The sequence below is a fragment of the Odocoileus virginianus genome, chromosome 21 (assembly GCF_023699985.2).
Source record: "Odocoileus virginianus isolate 20LAN1187 ecotype Illinois chromosome 21, Ovbor_1.2, whole genome shotgun sequence".
In the NCBI taxonomy this organism is placed as follows: domain Eukaryota; kingdom Metazoa; phylum Chordata; class Mammalia; order Artiodactyla; family Cervidae; genus Odocoileus; species Odocoileus virginianus.
Genome location: NC_069694.1, coordinates 11609541 through 11628397, shown reverse-complemented (window position 1 = coordinate 11628397; position 18857 = coordinate 11609541). Strand labels below are relative to the sequence as shown.

Here is an 18857-nt window from a genome sequence, read left to right as displayed (position 1 = left end):
ATATTCTAACTTCTGCAATAGGTTTAGAAATAAATTGGGCATACATATCGATTTACTAGGCAGCAATGCATCTTAAAAGATGAAACCAATTTTGTGCTGAATCAAGTATATACTGCTGAGCAAGTGCCCAACTTTCTCCCAAGTTTCAGTTAAAATGTTAGTATATTGAAATTGACCATTGTGGGAGTATTTATACTATAAAAATTGACAAATGTTATATTAAGGCTTTGTGAATTTATTTATTCTGAAGAGCTGGTTTACTACTGTAAGAGAACTGTTTACAACTAAAGATAGAAACATAGTTATTGGCTATTATTAAATCTCAGATGTTAGATTTTCTGTTCAAAATATCTCTCACAAGAGTTTAAGAAAGTCACATGTAAGTATCAAATTGTGATTTCAATGCAGACAGTGGTCAGTGCTTAACTTCTTTATTTTATATTTTAATTGAAATATAGCTGATTTACAATATGATATTAGTTTTAGGTGAACAGCATAGTGGGTCAATATTTTCATAGATTATATTCCTTTTAAAGTTATTAAAAACTAATGACCATATTTTGCTGCGCTGTACAATAGATCCTTGATGCTTATGATTTTATGCACAGTAGTTTGTATCTATCAATCCTCTACCCTATCTTATTCTCTCCTTTTCCCAGTCCCCATTGTTATCTACTAGCTTGTTTTCTGTATCTGTGTATCTGTTTCTATTTTGTTATATACATTTGTTTGTTTTATCTTTTTAGATTCTACATATAAGTGATAACATGCAATATTTTTCTTTATTTGACTTATTTCACTAAGAAAATAATATCCTCTAGGTCCATTCACATTGTTGCAAATGACATAATTACATTCTTTTTTGTGGCTCAGTAATACTCCATTTATGTATATACCACTTATTCTTTATCCATTCATTTGTTGTTGGATATTTTTGTTCTCTAGTTTGACTGTTATAAATAATTCTGCTATGAACACTTGGGTACATGCAGTGCTTTACTTATAATTCTAACAATTTCTACTCAGATTATTGCTAAGCAAACATATTTTTAAATATCTTAAATAAATATTAGAGGGACTGTATTTATCTGTATATGTTCTATTTTTGACTCATATAGGAAATTCAACACAAAATGTATCTTGAAAAATTGTTTTAATGTTACATTTCTACATTTTTATTCTTTTAAATTTTGATTTCAAAATTCACTTGCCAGTGATCATTTACTACAGCATTTTTGAATTTTGAACACAACACCCCAACATGTATTTTTCAAAGAAAAATTGTCAGTTGCCTAAGAATTGTTTAATCACAACTTATTAAAGCATCACATAATTTGGTTAGCATACTACATGGCAAAGTTTTAATTAATGCTCATGAAATATAGTGATCTATTTAACCCATATTATACATGAAAAGTGAAGGAGAAAAGGAAACATATTCCCATTTGAATGCAGAGTTCCAAAGAATAGCAAAGAGAGATAAGAAAGCTTTCCTTAGCTATCAATGCAAAGAAATAGAGGGAAACAACAGAATGGGAAAGACTAGAGATCTCTTCAAGAAAATTAGAGATACTAAGGGAACACTTTATGCAAAGGTGGGTTCACTAAAGGACAGAAACAGTAGGGACCTAACAGGAGCAGAAGATGTTAAGAAGAGGTGGCTAGAATACACAGAAGAACTGTACAAAAAAAGATCTTCACGAGCCAGAAAATCACAATGGTGTGATCACTCACCTAGAGCCAGACATCCCAGAATGTGAAATCAGGTGGGCCTTAGAAAGCGTCACTATGAACAAAGCTAGTGGATGTGATGGAATTCCAGTTGAGCTATTTCAAATCCAGAAAGATGATGCTGTGAAAGTGCTGCACTCAATATGCCAGCAAATTTGGAAAACTCAGCAGTGGCCACAGGACTGGAAAAGGTCAGTTTTCATTCCAATCCCAAAGAATGCTCAAACTACTGCACAATTGCACTCATCTCACACACTAGTAAAGTAATGCTCAAAATTCTCCAAGCCAGGCTTTAGCAATATGTGAACTGAGAACTTCCAGATGTTCAGGCTAGTTTTAGAAAAGGCAGAGGAACCAGAGATCAAATTGTCAACATCCTCTGGATCATCAAAAAAGCAAGAGAGTTCCAGAAAAACATCTATTTCTGCTTTATTGACTATTCCAAAGCCTTCGACTGTGTGGATCACAATAAACTGTGGAAAATTCTTCAAGAGATGGGAATACCAGACGACCTGTCCCACCTCTTGAGAAACCTATATGCAGATCAGGAAGCAACAATTAGAACTGGACATGGAACAACAGACTGGTTCCAAATAGGAAAAGGAGTATGTCAAGGCTGTATATTGTCACCCTGCTTATTTAACTTCTATGCAGAGTACATCATGAGAAATGCTGGGCTGGAAGAAGCACAAGCTGGAATCAAGATTGCCAGGAGAAATATCAATAACCTTAGTATGCAGATGACACCACCCTTATGGCAGAAAGTGAAGATGAACTAAAAAGCCTCTTGATGAAAGTGAAAGAGGAGAATGAAAAAGTTGGCTTAAAGCTCAACATTCAGAAAACTAAGATCATGGCATCTGGTTCCATCACTTCGTGGGAAATAAATGGGGAAACAGTGGAAGCAGTGTCAGACTTTATTTTGGGGGGCTCCAAAATCACTGCAGATCGTGATAGCAGCCATGAAATTAAAAGACACTTACTCTTTGGAAGAAAAGTTATGACCAAACTAGATAGCATATTAAAAAGCAGAGACATTACTTTGCCAACAGTGGTCCATATAGTCAAGGCTATGATTTTTCCAGTGGTCATGTATGGTTGTGAGAGTTGGACTGTGAAGAAAGCTGAGCACTGAAAAATTGATGCTTTTGAACTGTGGAGTTGGAGAAGACTCTTGAGAGTCCCTTGGACTGCAAGGAGATCCAACCAGTCCATCCTAAAGGTGATCAAGCCTGGGTGTTCATTGGAAGGTCTGATGCTGAAGCTGAAACTCCAATAGTTTGGCCACCTCATGGGAAGAGTTGACTCATTGGAAAAGACCCTGATACTGGGAGGGATTGGGAGCAGGAGGAGTGGGGACAGCAAAGGATGAGATGGCTGGATGGCATCACTGACTCGATGGGCATGAGCTTGAATAAACTCCAGGAGTTGGTGATGGACAGGGAGTCCTGGCATGCTGTGATTCATGGGGTCGCAGAGAGTCAGACATGACTGAGCAATTGAACTGAACTGAACTGATACAACCTATGTTACATAAAATATGTTTCCATATTCCTTCCTTTGTGGCATATGATTTTATATTAATTAAGAGCAGGATAAGGCCTGATTCTGTTTTTCTAACATTGTATCTCAGTGATTGATGCAATACCTAACAGATATTTTTTGAAAGAATTGATGAACAGAAAAAATTGAATGAAATATATTTAATGTAATAGCTTTCTTCTAATAATTTTTCTGCAGCTTTTTTGTGCAAATAAAGAAACATGGTGATTCCCAACTTGACTTACTTTATAATCAAAACACCTTTAATTCTATTTTTGTTTCTATTTGGAGAGTTTAGGTTCTACTCAGATTACCTGGCCCTTGCCAGTAATTTTTAATTTTTTATTTGTTTGATACCTTCTTTACTGAAGTAAAAATCACCTCTCTATCATGTGTTTATTTAGATCTTAATGCAAAACATTAAGAATAATAAAGGTTAAATTAAGCTAAAGTTATTCAATAGTACAAAAACGGAATCATGTTTATTGATTGGAAGGCATTTTTGTTTTTGCATGTGTCTTTGCCTATGTTAATTAACAACTTAAAACTGAATTGATTACTATGTTCTTCTACTTACTAGCCTATTTTCTTAGTGTTTTAGCTACTTTAATTATTGCTGATCACTGACCTGAAGCAAAGAAGCAATTTTCTTGTTAAAGTACTAATTATCAACTAAGTGCTTGGTATTCAGGGCATTGAAATCAAAGAAAAAAAGTAAGAGTTAAGATGATAATAAAGAGTGCTAAAATTTGTATTCAATTCCACTTTCAGAAATCAGATATCTTTTTAAATGTAAATTGTGTAAAGAGTCTTTATTAACCTTAAATACTCTATGAAAAAAATTGTATACAGTATATTTTTACAGAAGACTTAGTTTCCACTCTATTATTGGTTACTATAAGTACTTTTGTTAAGGAGAGAAAAATAGGCAATGAAACTAGAGATTCATAATCATAATATGTAAAGGTTCTCAAAATATTTATTTTAATCTAATACCATGGGATTTCTTTAGGCCTTATTATTATATTATTCTAGGCAATATAAGCACACAACCAGAAAAAAAAAATTCATTGAGTATACACTTGGGACAGGAAGAGGGCAGGGCACAACCTTTAAATGAAGGACAGCCACTGAGGACACAATATAAACTGGCTAGAATCAATTAGGTCCAAGATGGTGGATGAACTGCCTTCCACAAGACATCCAACCTCAGTGCACACTCATTGTAACACAGCGGCATAAATGATGCACACACACAGGGTCGATGACACTTCTGAGGCCGAACAAAGGTCAGAAAGGGGGCAGTATGCCATTTCCTGGAAATCCCCACTTCTTCCCCAAAATAGTTAAATAATCCTGCTACTTATTAGCCCATGAAATTACCCACTCCTATAAAAACTGACAACAGAGTACCCTGGGGCCTCTTGCCTTCTGAGATGGCTCACTCAGTCTATAGAGTATATATCTTCCTGAATATACCTTCTTTCACTTACGATGGCTCACTCTCAAATTCTTTTATGTGTGAAGCCAAGAATCCACACTACACGGCCATCCCAGAAACTCACTTGAGACATAGGATGTGACCATCATCTCAAGCCCCACTTTCTTTCTTCCAACACACTCATTCAGTGTAATTAAAAAGAAGTTGGATTTAGCATATGTTTGCAAATAAATACTTACGCAAAAACCAACTTTTCTTAAAATTAAATTGCATTTTGTTATCCATCTAATCTTAACCCAAACAATTTTATGCATAAATATTGGTGAAATCAAATTCATATTTGATATCAAGGCAAGAAAAAAAAAACATAAAATGTTTTATTGTCTATTTGGGTCTCTTCTCTCCATTTTATTTTTATTTTATTTTTTCTTCTTCCCTCCATTTTAGTGTGTGGTGTGCATCTGCATTAATGAGACCTCCTTAGGAGGTAACTTTCCTTCTCAATCTCATGAGGGGTCATGAAGACCCCACTACTGGCTCTATATGTGTTGATCTGAAGTGTGTAAACTGTCAACACATCATTTGAGTTATAATCCTTTGTCACAAAATCTTCCACATGATCTTAAGTGAAACAAGTTTTCTTCTTAAGTTTGCTCCTGACCTTACCTGTCTATCCTCCCCCAGGGATTAAGTTCAGAGCTGCATTTTCCTTCCTCAGTTCAAGCTGACTTTCAGCCATTTAGTACTTAAAGGTTTTACCTTATTTTATTATCATAAATGAATGATACTCTTAGTCTTTCTGGGCTACTATAAAGTAGATGGCTTATAAAAAACAGAATTTATTTTTTACTGTTCTGGAAGCTGACCAGCCCAAGATTAAAGTTCCAGCAGAACTAATGTCTGGTGAGAGCCCACTTCTTAGATGGCCATCTTTCCACTGTAACCTCACAAGAAAGAACGGACACAGTTGCTTTCTAAAGCTACTATTTTAATGACACTAATTCTGTTCACCCAGGTGTTCAGTTCAGTTCAGTTCAGTCGCTCAGTTGTGTCCAACTATTTGTGACCCCATGGACTGCAGCATGCCAGGCTTCCCTGTCCTTCACCAATTCCTGGAGCTTGCTCAAACTCATGTCCATTGAGTCACTGATGCCATCCAACCATCTCATCCTCTGTCATTCCACTCTCCTCCTGCTTTCAATCTTTCCCAGCATCAGAATCTTTTCAGATCAGTCAGTTCTTCGCATCAAATGTCCAGAGTATTGGAGTTTCAACTTCAGCATCAGTCCTTCCAATGAATGTTCAGGACTGATTTTCTTTAGGATGGACTGGTTGGATCTCCTTGCAGTCCAAGGGACTCTCAAGAATCTTCTCCAACACCACAGTTCAAAAGCATCAATTCTTTGGTACTCAGCTTTCCTGCCTTTTTTTTTTTTCACTCAGCTTTCTTTATAGTCCAACTCTCACATCTATACACGACTACTGGAAAAACCATACCTTTGACTAGACGGACTTTTGTTGGTGAATTTAAATAATATTTGTACATTGGAGAAAATGTTCTATTAATAAACAATATTATTTTAAATATTCTTTATCATTGTGTTTAAAATATATCCAAAAGAGAGGCTCCCTATTCTCTTCATCTGCTTGTTAGAGTACTACATTGCCTGTTGGTCCTTTAATGGGCCAGAACCTGGTGGTCCGGAGGTGACAATGAGAGTGAAAGAAGGAAAGAGGCTAATGTTCCCTGGGTTATGCAGCCAGCTTTCACGCTCCAGGGAATCAACCAGAAATAGAGAGAGAGAGAGAAAGAAAGAAAGAAAGAAAGAGAGAGAGAGAGACAGACATGGGGATCAAAGCTCTGATGGAGCAAAGGTGTTTAAATCAACATTGTGTGGGCATATATACTGTCTTACAAGGTAGTTATTCTCAGCAAAGATAAAGATTAAAATTCTGACTTAGCAAACACAAGGTGATCCCTACTAAAGAAAGAAGAGGGTACTTATCACCATCATGAGAAACTAACAAAGGAAATGCCTGGATTCCTCAGCCCAGGGAAAGGTGTGCCTCTCCTTTTAATTCCTGAATATTCAGGAATTAATAAGGGCCAAAAGTTTCCTGACGGATACATAACAGCACACAAGAAGCCTCCTGTTAAATGCTTCCTGACAATTGCCTTTGTTTTATTTTTAATTTTTCACTTGTATTTTCACATTGCAAGATATAGAAACAATGCATTTCTTTATCAGAACCACATTGGGATTCTCTTAACAGTTTCCAGCTAAGTAAACAGTTTTTGGAGTCCTTCCAAGGAATTCTTGGTCCTTAATTTCTCCAATTACTTACTTATCTAAACTGAAGATTATATGCCCACTCTCCGATAGCTGCTTACAAACTGAAGAAAGCAACATCCTCTAATAAAACACCATTATCCAAAATCCAAGAATCAAGTTATGACCTTACATTAATAGTCTTCCCATTCAGTACTGTTAGTTTTCTTGGACCGGAACACCGGTGGTCCGGAGTCGACGATGAGAGAGTGAAAGAAGGAAAGAGGCTAATATTCCCTGGGTTACGCGGCCGGCTTTCATGCTCCAGGGAATCAGCCAGAAATAGAGAGATAGAGAAAGAAAGAAAGAAAGACACAGGGACTCAAGCTCTGATGGAGCAAAAGTGTTTTAATCAACATGGTGTGGGCATATATACTGTCTTACAAGGTAGTTACTCTCAGCAAAGATAAAGATTAAAATTCCAGATGTACTAAACATAAGGCGATCCCTATTAAAGAGAGAGAGTTGTAAACAATCACTTTTTACTGTATGGTTCATAGGAAGGAAGAGGGTACTTATCACCATATTGAAAACCTAAGAAGGAAATGCCTGGATTCCTCAGCCCAGGGAAAGGGGTGCCTCTCCTCTTAATTCCTGAATATTCAGGAATTAATAAGGACCAGAGGATTCCTGACAGATCCAAAACAGCACAAAGGAAGCCTCCTGCTAAATGCTTCCTGACACAGTACAAGTTTTTTGAGTTTTCACACATTGAAAAGTGTGAAAAGTGTGAAAGTGAAAAAGTTCTTTATAATAAGAACTTTTCTTGGTCCATCCATATATCAATTTGAAGGCCATAATTCAAGAAAACTCACTGGGAACAAGATCCTATAGGAACTGCTTTCAAGGATGGAGAGTGGGGAAAGTGGTTCTTTGGTAAAAAGGACAAAACTTTCTGCCCTGCCTTCTATTTTGAAAACCCTATAAGCCAACCTGGGTTGAATTCCCACTGTTCTTTACTCTTAAAGGGTTTGGCCAAACTCTTAAGAGCCAGATGTAGGTCTTCGCAGAAGGGGAAATCAACTGGATGATTGAGGACCTGGATCACATAACTTGGTTGCTTGGTTCCTTCTGTCAGGAGGAGGAGATTTGAAAAAATAATAGGATTTCCACCTAGAACTAAAGAAGATAGCACAGAGGTCATATTTTCTTGCTTTGGGTATGTTCGAAATTCTCTATGTTATGCTCGGTATCCACATCAACCACGAATATATATCAGGCAAGTCTCAACTTTAAACCCTATATATCAGAATAAATTAAATGAAGACAAGATTATGTGGAACAAGAGAGTATTTGCAAATTTAGTGGAAACATGCCTCTAGTTACATGAGAGGAAGAAATGTAACAGCAATAGGGCATAGTTTCTACAGACATACCCCAAATAGGCTTCCTGAGAGTAAAGTCAGCAAGCTATTATAGGTAACTGCTGCTGCTGCTGCTAAGTTGCATCGGTCGTGTCCAACTCTGTGCGACCCCGTAGATGGAAGCCCACCAGGCTCAGCCATTCCTGGGATTCTCCAGGCAAGAACACTGGAGTGGGTTGCCATTTCCTTCTCCAATGCATGAAAGTGAAAAGTGAAAGTGAAAGTGAAGTCGTGTCTGACTCTTCACGACCCCATGGACTGCAGCCCACCAGGCTCCTCCATCCATGGGATTTTACAGGCAAGAGTACTGGAGTGGGGTGCCATTGCCTTCTCCGATTACACATAACAATTGTTATCTAATTTCAGTGTATTCAGAGAAACAGCTTAATCTTAGCTCTATAGTTGCTAAGTGCAAATAAACATGAAAATGGAAACCAAATATGTTTTTCGAGACTAACAGGGTGTTAGGTATAAATTGGAAAATCTATTGAACCTATTTTGTGCTATAGACTCTAAAATGAGAGAGTAAGCCTAATAATCTTTGAAGTTCCACACCACCCCCCAACAGATTTAACATTCTGAATTGCTCCACTTTGTTTGATCTTTAGATTTGAAATCTTTTTTTCTAATCAACAGTATACTCCTAGGATTAAGGAAAACATGCATATTTGCATATTGAGACACCAGTGTCTATCGGTATAGGTGTATATTTGTGAGAATAAAGCATATTCCTTGAAGAGTAAGTTACATTCCTCCCTCAATAGTTTCCTGCAGTGGGAGTCTTTCCTGGCTCCTCGGATCAGGGGATCTCTTAAGCAATAGTTTTCTCTTTCATGTAAGTAGTTCAAAAAACAGGAAAGTGGAGCAGTTGCTCCCAGAGAAGAGAGTACTGCAGACATCATTCAAATTGATGCTAATTCCTTTAGAGTGATCCACTGAAGTGCTAATGATGCGGGCTCATTGCTTCTGGCCTAAATGTTCTGAACTTTGCTTCCATTCTCTGCACTGTACTACCTCCACAGTAAGAATGAAACCTACAGCTGTGGACCTTCTGCTAAGCGGTAAATATGATTCATAGACAAACTATCACAAGAAGTTATAGCAAAAGGAAGGGGGACATCCTACAATGTGCAAGTGTTCTTTTCTTATTTTAATAATGAAGATAAGTGACCACCTTCTAGGAAAGCCTCCTAGACCAGCCGCATCTATAATTTCTCGGGTGTAATTATGTCCTAAGCACTAAAACTCCATCAGCCTGTTGATGCACTTTTAGTTGTCCTCAAGGGTGGTTTCTGAATGAAGAAAACTCTATTAAAGAACTTAAGTAATCAGGACCCAATTTATGTAAGTTCCAGTTCCAAAATTTGACCTCCATCTTAGACTTTTAAATTCAGCTTGAAAATCTTGGTATAATTAGCCTGGATCTAGAAAATTTTAACAAACTTTGAGAAAATTTTGTCCCATGTATATAACAAACTCAAAACAAAATTTATATTCAAATGCAATATATTTGATTTACACAATAGAATTCAATTTTCAGATTTAGCCATTTTCTAGGTACGTGGTAAAGAACCCAGCAGTCTATCTAGGAGACCTAATAGACTTGGGTTCCATCCCTGGGTTGGGAATGCTCCCTGGAGGAGGGTATGGCAACTCACTCCAGTCTTCTTGCCTGGAAAATCCCATGGACAGAGGAGCCTGGTGGGCTATAGTCCACAGGGTTGCAAGGAGTTGGACATGACTGAAGTGCCTTGGCATGCACACAGGTACCTAAATAATTCCTATAAGTATAAAGATTTTGTTTATTATATAAACATGCATGCATGCATGCATGTACTCAGTTGTATTTGAGTGTTTGCAACCTCACAGATTGCAGCCCACAAGCCACAAGGCTCCTCTGTTCATGGGATTTTCCCAGCAGGAATCTGGAGTGGGTTGCTATTTCCTCCTCCAGGGTATCTTCCTGACCCAGGTATCAAAACTGTTTCTCCTGCATTGCAGGCAGACTCTATTTGTGAGCCACCAGAAGAAGTATATATATATATATATGTAATTTGTACTACAAAGAGCAATTATTCTCAAAGGCCAAGTTCTCTTCAATATACTAGAGTATACAATTATACATTTGCTCTCTACATTTCGTTTCCTAATTTGAAGCTTCCTATTTTGCACGTGTTGGCCCCTCTTTGTCTATCTTCTATATTTGCTTATTTCTCTGAGATAATTTTGATCTTAAAAAAAAGTGTTTCTTTTTTGTTTGGTTTATCAGTTTGTCATTTTTCATATATAATTTAAATGATACAATGTAAATTTCTTACATTATATTAGAAATACTTCAACTGTCTATTGTTTTCAGAACATTCATTCATTTAGCAAATACGTCATAGCTACCATATGCAAGGCTTTGTTCAAAAACTAGCAACTATAAGAAGTGACATGTCTATTCTCATAGATAGGTTATAATTCTGATAAAGTACTTGTATCTGGCATAGATATGATGGGAAAATTGAATAACTCTAATTAAAGCCAAAACATTGCTTTGAATGTGATTTCTTGAATAAAAATCTGGTTTTAGGGTTATCTGTTGCCATTTCTATTACAAAAATATATACAAATATATCAGGGAGCTTTTCCTTAAGATATTTTCACTCCACTAAAGCAAAATGTTTTGCTGTATTTAAATCTGCATTTTGAGTTTTGATGACACTCTTCTTACCAGTATTCATTTAATCCAATTCTAAGTTAAAAGTTTATTCTTAAACTAATATAGATAAATTTTCTCTTCTTGAAAATAGGCTTGATATGACTCAGTTTACATGGCATGATGGGCTTATTCATAAGAAAATAATATTTGGTTTTGGTCATCTTTATTTTTTTCTTAGTGCCTGATATATTTAAAAAGATGATCTATTTTTATTCAAATATTTTATATCTTCCTAGAATAACTAGATGAATTAATAACTAGATGAATTAAATATTTAGATGATGTTTTTGTGCTATAACTTAAGAGTTCCACATTTTGTGTTATACATTAATGATCATGGACACAGATACTGAATTGACGGAATTCTTCAGATAGCGTAATGGGATTCCTGAGGTTAACTATTATGTGTAATGAATTTTGAAAGATATATATATATATATATATATGTATATATGTTTTCAAACTACTCATTTCTCTTCAAATACTTGATCAGAATTGCCTACAGAAAATGTTTTCACACTTCTACTCTAGTTTATCATTTTTACCTGAGTCTTTTATCAATAAAATGAAAGATTAAGTAGTTGTGAATTCAATTTATTAGCTAATACTAATTTATTAGCATTTTGGAAAGGTGTTAAAAGTTTCCTAAAATGTTTTATTATTCCCTATTTCATTTCCATTTTGCTATTATTACTAATATTACAAACATTACCTGTAGGTAAATATCCTTTAATGAATTCAAACCAATAGTAAGCCCTGTAGCACGGAGCCTAAAATGGAGTTTAAAGTCTGTTTAACTGTATGATACTAGAGCATGTTCTGGATTAAGGCCTAAGTGTAAGATAAGATATTATAAGAATCTAAGAGGAAAACATAAGCAGAACATCCTTCAACATAAGTCAGAGAAATATCTTCTTGGATTCATCTCCTAGAGTCATAGAAATAAAAACAAAAATAAAGCAACTAGTCACTGGAAGGACTGATGCTGAATCTGAGGCTCCAATACTTTGACCACCTGATGCAAAGGGCTAATTCATTGGAAAAGACCCTGAAGCTGGAAATGATTGAGGTCAGGAGAAGGGGATGACAGAGGAGGAAGTGATTGAATGGCATCATTGGCTCAATGAAGATGAGTCTGAGTAAACTCCAAGAGATGGTAAAGGACAGAAAGCCTGGTGTGCTGCTGTCCATGGGGTTGCAAAGAGTTGGACACTATTGACTGACTGAACAACAACAAAGCAATGGGACCTAATTAAAAAGCTTTTGCACAATAAAGGAAACCATAAATAAAACAAAAAAAAAAAAATCTAAAAAATGGGAAAAACTTTTGCAACAAGATATAGCTTGCAAGGGATTAGTTTCCAAAATGTAAATAGCTCATACAGTTCAATATAAAGCAAAACAAACAAGCATCCCAATCAAAAAAAAAATGGGCAGAAGATCTATTAGACATCTTTCCAAAGAAGACATAAAGATAGCCAAAATGCACATGAAAAGATGCTCAACATTGCTAACTTTCAGAGAAATGCAAGTCAAAACCCTAATGAGGTGGCACCCTGGTCAAAATGGCCAACATCAAAAAGTCTACTAACAACCAGTGCTGGAGAGTGTGCAGAGAAAGAAAAAAACAGCTTTGACACTGTTTGTAGTATGGACAACAGTAAGGAGGTTCCTTTAAAAAAGTTAAAATATGCTACCATGTGATCCTTCAATATCACTCAAGCATATAGCCAGAGAAAACCATAATTTGAAGGGATATATACACCCCAATGTTCATAGCAGCACTGTTTACAATAGCCAAAACATGGACACAAACGAAGTACCCATCAACAGATGTATGAATAAATAAATTGTACTACATATACATGATTGAATATTAATCAGATATAAAAAATAATGATGGATGGACAGGGATGGACCTAGGGCTATCATACTAAGTGAAGTAAGCCAGACACATATATAGAACTTATATGTGGAATCTAAAATAACTATACAAATGAACTTATTTGCAAAACAGATTGACAGACATAGAAAGCAAACTTACGGTTACCAAAGAGGGGATTGATAAATTAGATGAGTTTGGGATTAAAATATATACAGTACTGTATACTAAACAGATAACAACAAGGACATACTATATATAGCACAGGGGTTTATGCTCAATATCTTATAATAAGCTATAGTGGAAGAGGATGTAAAAACAGAAAAAAAAATATATGTATAATTGAATCACTTGGCTGTACACCTGAAACTAACACAACATTGTAAAGCAACCATAAATCAACCATATTTCAATAACAACAACAACAACAAAAGTCTGTTTAACTGTTAGTTTACTGCTCTCAAACATTTATTTCTATGCACTGATAGACACATAGTGGGTGAGAAGGAAAAGTCTACAACAGTTTATGAGAACCAAGAGAATGAGTACAGGATGATAGGATATATGCACACACACACACACACACACACACACACATACACGTTCAGTTCAGTTCAGTCGCTCAGTCGTGTCCGACTCTTTGCAACCCCATGAATCACAGCACACCCGTCCTTTGTCCATCACCAACTCCCGGAGTTTACTCAAACTCATGCCCATCGATGTGGTGATGCCATCCAGCCATCTCATCCTCTGTCGTCCCCTTCTCCTCCTGCCCCCAAACCATCCCATCATCAGGGTCTTTTCCAATGAGTCAACTCTTCTCATGAGGGGGTCAAAGTACTGGAGTTTCAGCTTCAGCATCAGTCCTTCCAATGAACACCCAGGACTGATCTCCTTCAGGATGGACTGGTTGGATCTCCTTGCAGTCCAAGGGACTCTCAAGAGTCTTCTCCAACTCCACAGTTCAAAAGCATCAATTTTTCAGTGCTCAGCTTTCTTCACAGTCCAACTCTTACATCCATACATGACCACTGGAAAAACCATAGCCTTGACCAGACGGACCTTTGTTGGCAACGTAATGTCTCTGCTTTTTAATATGCTATCTAGGTTGGTCATAACTTTCCTTCCAAGGAGTAAGCATCTTTTAATTTCATGGCTGCAGTCACCATCTGCAGTGATTTTGGAGCCCAAAGAAAATGAAGTCTGACATTGTTTCCACTGTCTCTCCATCTATTTCCCATGAGGTAATGGGACCGGATGCCATGATCTTAGTTTTCTGAGTGTTAAGCTTTAAGCCAACTTTTTCACACTCCTCTTTCACTTTCATCAAGAGGCTTTTTAGTCCCTCTTCACTCTCTGCCATAAGGGTGGTGTCATCAGCATATCTGAGGTTATTGATATTTTTCCTGGCAATCTTGATTTCAGCTTTTGCTTCTTCCAGACCAGCGTTTCTCATGATGTATTCTGCATATAAGCTAAATAAGCAGGGTGACAATATACGGCCTTGACGTACTCCTTTTCCTATTTGGAACCAGTCTATTGTCCCATGTCCAGTTCTAACTGTTTCCTCCTGACCTGCATACAGGTTTCTCAAGAGGCAGGTCAGGTGGTCTGGTATTACCATCTCCTTCAAAATTTTCCACAGTTTATTGTGATCCACACAGTCAAAGGGTTTGTCATAATCAATAATGTAGAAATAGATATTTTTCTAGAACTCTCTTGCTTTTTCGATGATCCAGAGGATATTGGCAATTTGATCTCTGGTTCCTCTGCCTTTTCTAAAACCAACTTGAACATCTGGAAGTTCTCAGTTCATGTATTGCTGAAGTCTGGCTTGGAGAATTTTGAGCATTACTTTTCTAGCGTGTGAGGTGAGTTCAATTGTGCAGTAGTTTGAGCATTCTTTGGGATTGCCTTTCTTAGGGATTGGAATGAAAACTGACCTTTTCCAGTCCTGTGGCCACTGCTGAGTTTTCCAAATTTGCTGGCATATTGAGTGCAGCATCGCTTTCAGGATGCTGAAAGTAACACTTTCAGGACACTTTCACAGCATCATCTTTCAGGATTTATAATAGCTCAACTGGAATTCCATCACATCCACTAGCTTTGTTCATAGTGGTGCTTTCTAAGGCCCACTTGACTTCACAATCCAGGATGTCTGGCTCTAGGTGAGTGATCACACCATTGTGATTATCAGGTGTATATTAAAATTTAGGTTATTTTCCCCTCCCTTACTTTGTTGTTTTTTCTTCCCACTTATTTACACTTATCTGTCTTATTTTTCTATAACATGAAAAATCTTTGGTAATTTTTTCCTATACAAGCATTTAAAGCCATGAAGATTTATAGATTTATATGTATTTATATGTATATAGATTTATATGTATAGATTTATCTTGCTTCCACAAAATGTGGCATACTTTGTTTCATTTTCATTCAGTACAGAATATTCAAAAATTCATGCTGTGTTTTTCACTTTCTTATGGATTTTAATTATATTTTTAATTTTCAATATTTGACTATCTTCATAATATTCTGTTTTAATATCTAGTTAAAGCTAACTGTGACCAGAGAATATATTTTGTATAAATTCAACCTCTGTAAATTTGTTAAAATTTCTCAGGATGTGGTATTGTCACTATGTACTTGAAAGGTACTATGTATTCCATTGTTGGTAACAGTGTTTTACAAATGTAAATTTGGCTCCATAGTTTGATGATACTATTCAGATAATTTAGAGGTTTACTGATTTTCTGAAGTGTACTACTTTTGTCAGTTATGGAGAAAGCAGTGTTGGAATTTTCACTTGCATTTCAGATTTGCTGATTTTTCAAGTATTTTTTACTCTCTTTCTCTCGTATATTGAAGCTTTACAATAGTTTACTTTCATTCCTTTTGTACATGACCATGTCAAATGACTCCATTCTTATAAACAGGACAGCCCAAGTGTTGGCTTTATCTGGACCAAGATCAAAAGTGGAAAGTGAAAGTGAGAGTCACTCAGTTGTGTCCAACTCTTTGCGACCCCATGGACTATACAGACCATGGAAGTTTCCAGGCCAGAATACTGGAGTGGGTAGCCTTTCCCTTCCCCAGGGGATCTTCCCAATCCAGGGATCAAACCCAGGTGTCCGGCATTGTAGGCAGATTCTTTACCAGCTGAGCCACAAGCCCACAAGGTCAAAGTCACTGCCAAATGTGACCTGGTTCTTACTCTTGCTTGAACCACTGGTTACAATAATTCTTTTACTGATTTTTGGTCCCTGCCTTTTTAATCTACTTGTCTAGTTTGTTCCTTCTAAGGACACAACAGACTCCCAGACAAGAGAGAACAGTGATACAGAGATTTTGGTTACTCTTCAAAATGGACCCTACTGAAATAACAACAGAATACCCCCTGGGGCCCCTTAATAAGACAAGACAAGAACTCTGTGACCTCAACTAGGTAGGGTCTACAAGCCCCTCGTCAGCTTGAAGAAGTTACTAAAGTGACTTTTACCTTTCATCTTCCCAATAAAGATATATTGCAGTTCACATCTCTAGAGGGCGTAATTGAGCAGAAATTGCTGGATAGTATAGGACTTTTAGATCTCAATCTTGTTCTTTTTTCCCTTTAATTTCAATTTTCTTCTTCTCAAGTAAGCATATCTCTCTGTTCCAGTTTCTAGGCATTCAAAGGAATACCTCCCTGGACTGGTAAGTCATAAAACATTCAGTTCCTGGACAGAACAATCATTAACTTCTGTCTAACTTATCAAGGAAAAGGAACTAACAATTCTCAAAGTTGAAAATGATGAATCTTTATAGGATGTGGATCTTTAAGCCTTTCTCAACTCTGGTATCAAAAATGACTATGTAACTTAGTGGATTAAGTAGGAATGAGTTTATGGTTCTCACGATTCTGTGGGTTACAGTCAACTAAAAGATTCACTTGTCTGGAAAACTCAAAGTTGCTTATTCACACAATTAGTGATTGGTGCAAACAATCAGCTGCGGGACCAGCTGAGGCTGTCTAATGAAACACCTCCCCCCTTGATCACATGTTATGTAACTGAGCTTATCAGAGAGTGGTGGCTCAGTTCTTATAGGCATGAAGTGAAAAATTGCAATCCTTTAAAGTGAGACTGGTTATGAAAAAGTCTGTTAATGTCACTTGTGATGATGCATTTCCTTCCTTGAAGGTCCGTTAATGTTGCTTGTGATGCATTTCCTTGTCAAGACTAGTCGTAAGACCTATCCAGATTCAGGACAGAGAAAATAATATCTGCCTCCTGATGTGAGAAAAGGCATGGATGTGCAAAGAGAAGAAATTGTTGGGGGCCACTGTTTGAGAATAACTTAGTGACCTAGAAGAAATTACATTCTCAATGTCTACTTGTGTTTTCTTTCAATATATTTTTCTTTTTTTGGCAGGTATGTGGATAGAATGTGGAAAGACCTAGGCTGAAACTTTTTCAACCTAGATTGAAACTTTGTTTTAGTCTTTATCCCTGATGTGGTGTGGCAGCCACAGCATCATTTCTTATCTGCTTGAAAATTTATATCTCTTTTCTGAAAACAAAATCTGGTTAAGCCTTATATTATCAGATGTTACTGCAGATCTCTATCTGTGAAACAATTTTTCCCGCACTCATTCCTATTAACCATCCTTTGCTCTAATCTTACAGTTTTGAGTATTATTTTCCATTCTTCATCACAAGGCAGAACTCTACCAAAATATATCAAAATGAACTAACAGTAAAATAAGCAACTTTGAAAGTATATGTGATATATTGTAGCAAACCTAGAAATATCACGATGCTTAAATTTTGAGATTTAATCCTTTCTAACGTTTCCAGAATTACACTATAATAGGAAAGTACTATTCCTGCTGTGTTTGCAAAACAAAAATCAAAGAAATTGAAAATATTAAAAGCTGTAAATATATTCCATGCCAGTTGTTGAAAAAAGGTGATATGTTATCAAAGAAATTATTTTTCATAACTATAAAAATAGCAGATCTCAGACATCTAACAATATTTGTCTGAACTACAGAATAACCTTTAAATATGTGGAAAAAAATCAATCACTCCATCCACAATATCAGGGATAATGAATGTTTAAAGATAAATTTTTAAATATACCTGACATATCTACTTTTGTTTTCACTTTCTCAGTATTCATATTATATATATGTTTACATACATATATATGTGTGTGTATACATATGTGTGTGTATGTGATTACAGATTTACACCAGTTTAGATTTTAGAATATGATACCATCAGAATTAATTTTTATCCAGATAGCAGATATTATTACACTTCTACCATCTAATATGGAGAAGAGAATGGCAACACACTCCAGTATTCTTGCCTGGAGTATCCCATGGACAGAGGAGCATGTAAAGTCCATGGAGATGCAAAGAGCTGGACACAACTGAGCGACTAACACTTACTCACTTAACATCTAACCATTCTGTAATAAGAATTATTTAGAAGTCTACCTTTCTAAATTGGTGGTTTTATCTTGAAATCTGAGAAACTATGAAAATCAGGCTCTTTAGGATACAGACACAAACTTATATCAGGCAGAATGCCTTTTAGCCTGGTTAAATAAGGTAATCTAAACACGGTTTTAAAATTATGTGAATTTATTATCTTATATTAAAAATTGTGATCTAGGAAAGCTAGCAGGGCTTCTAATTCTGTGTCAATGCATCATTAAGAAAACAGGTTCTTTCCATCTTTCTGTTGTGCCATCCAAGCACAATACAGCAATTATAATTCCTGGTATTGCATCCAGAGGTATAATATAAAACAGAAAAATAGAATATCTATCTTCCATGTTTTGCATTTTAAGAACAAAGATATTTTTCTCAGTT

The 18857-nt window shown here is 36.2% G+C and overlaps 1 long non-coding RNA gene across 1 annotated transcript in view; it reads right to left on the bottom strand.

Moving 5' to 3' along the window:
- The window catches only part of LOC139030261 (uncharacterized), a 106601-nt gene that overhangs the window by 18065 nt on the left and 69679 nt on the right, over positions 1-18857 (bottom strand). The gene's annotated exons all lie outside the window — the stretch shown is intronic.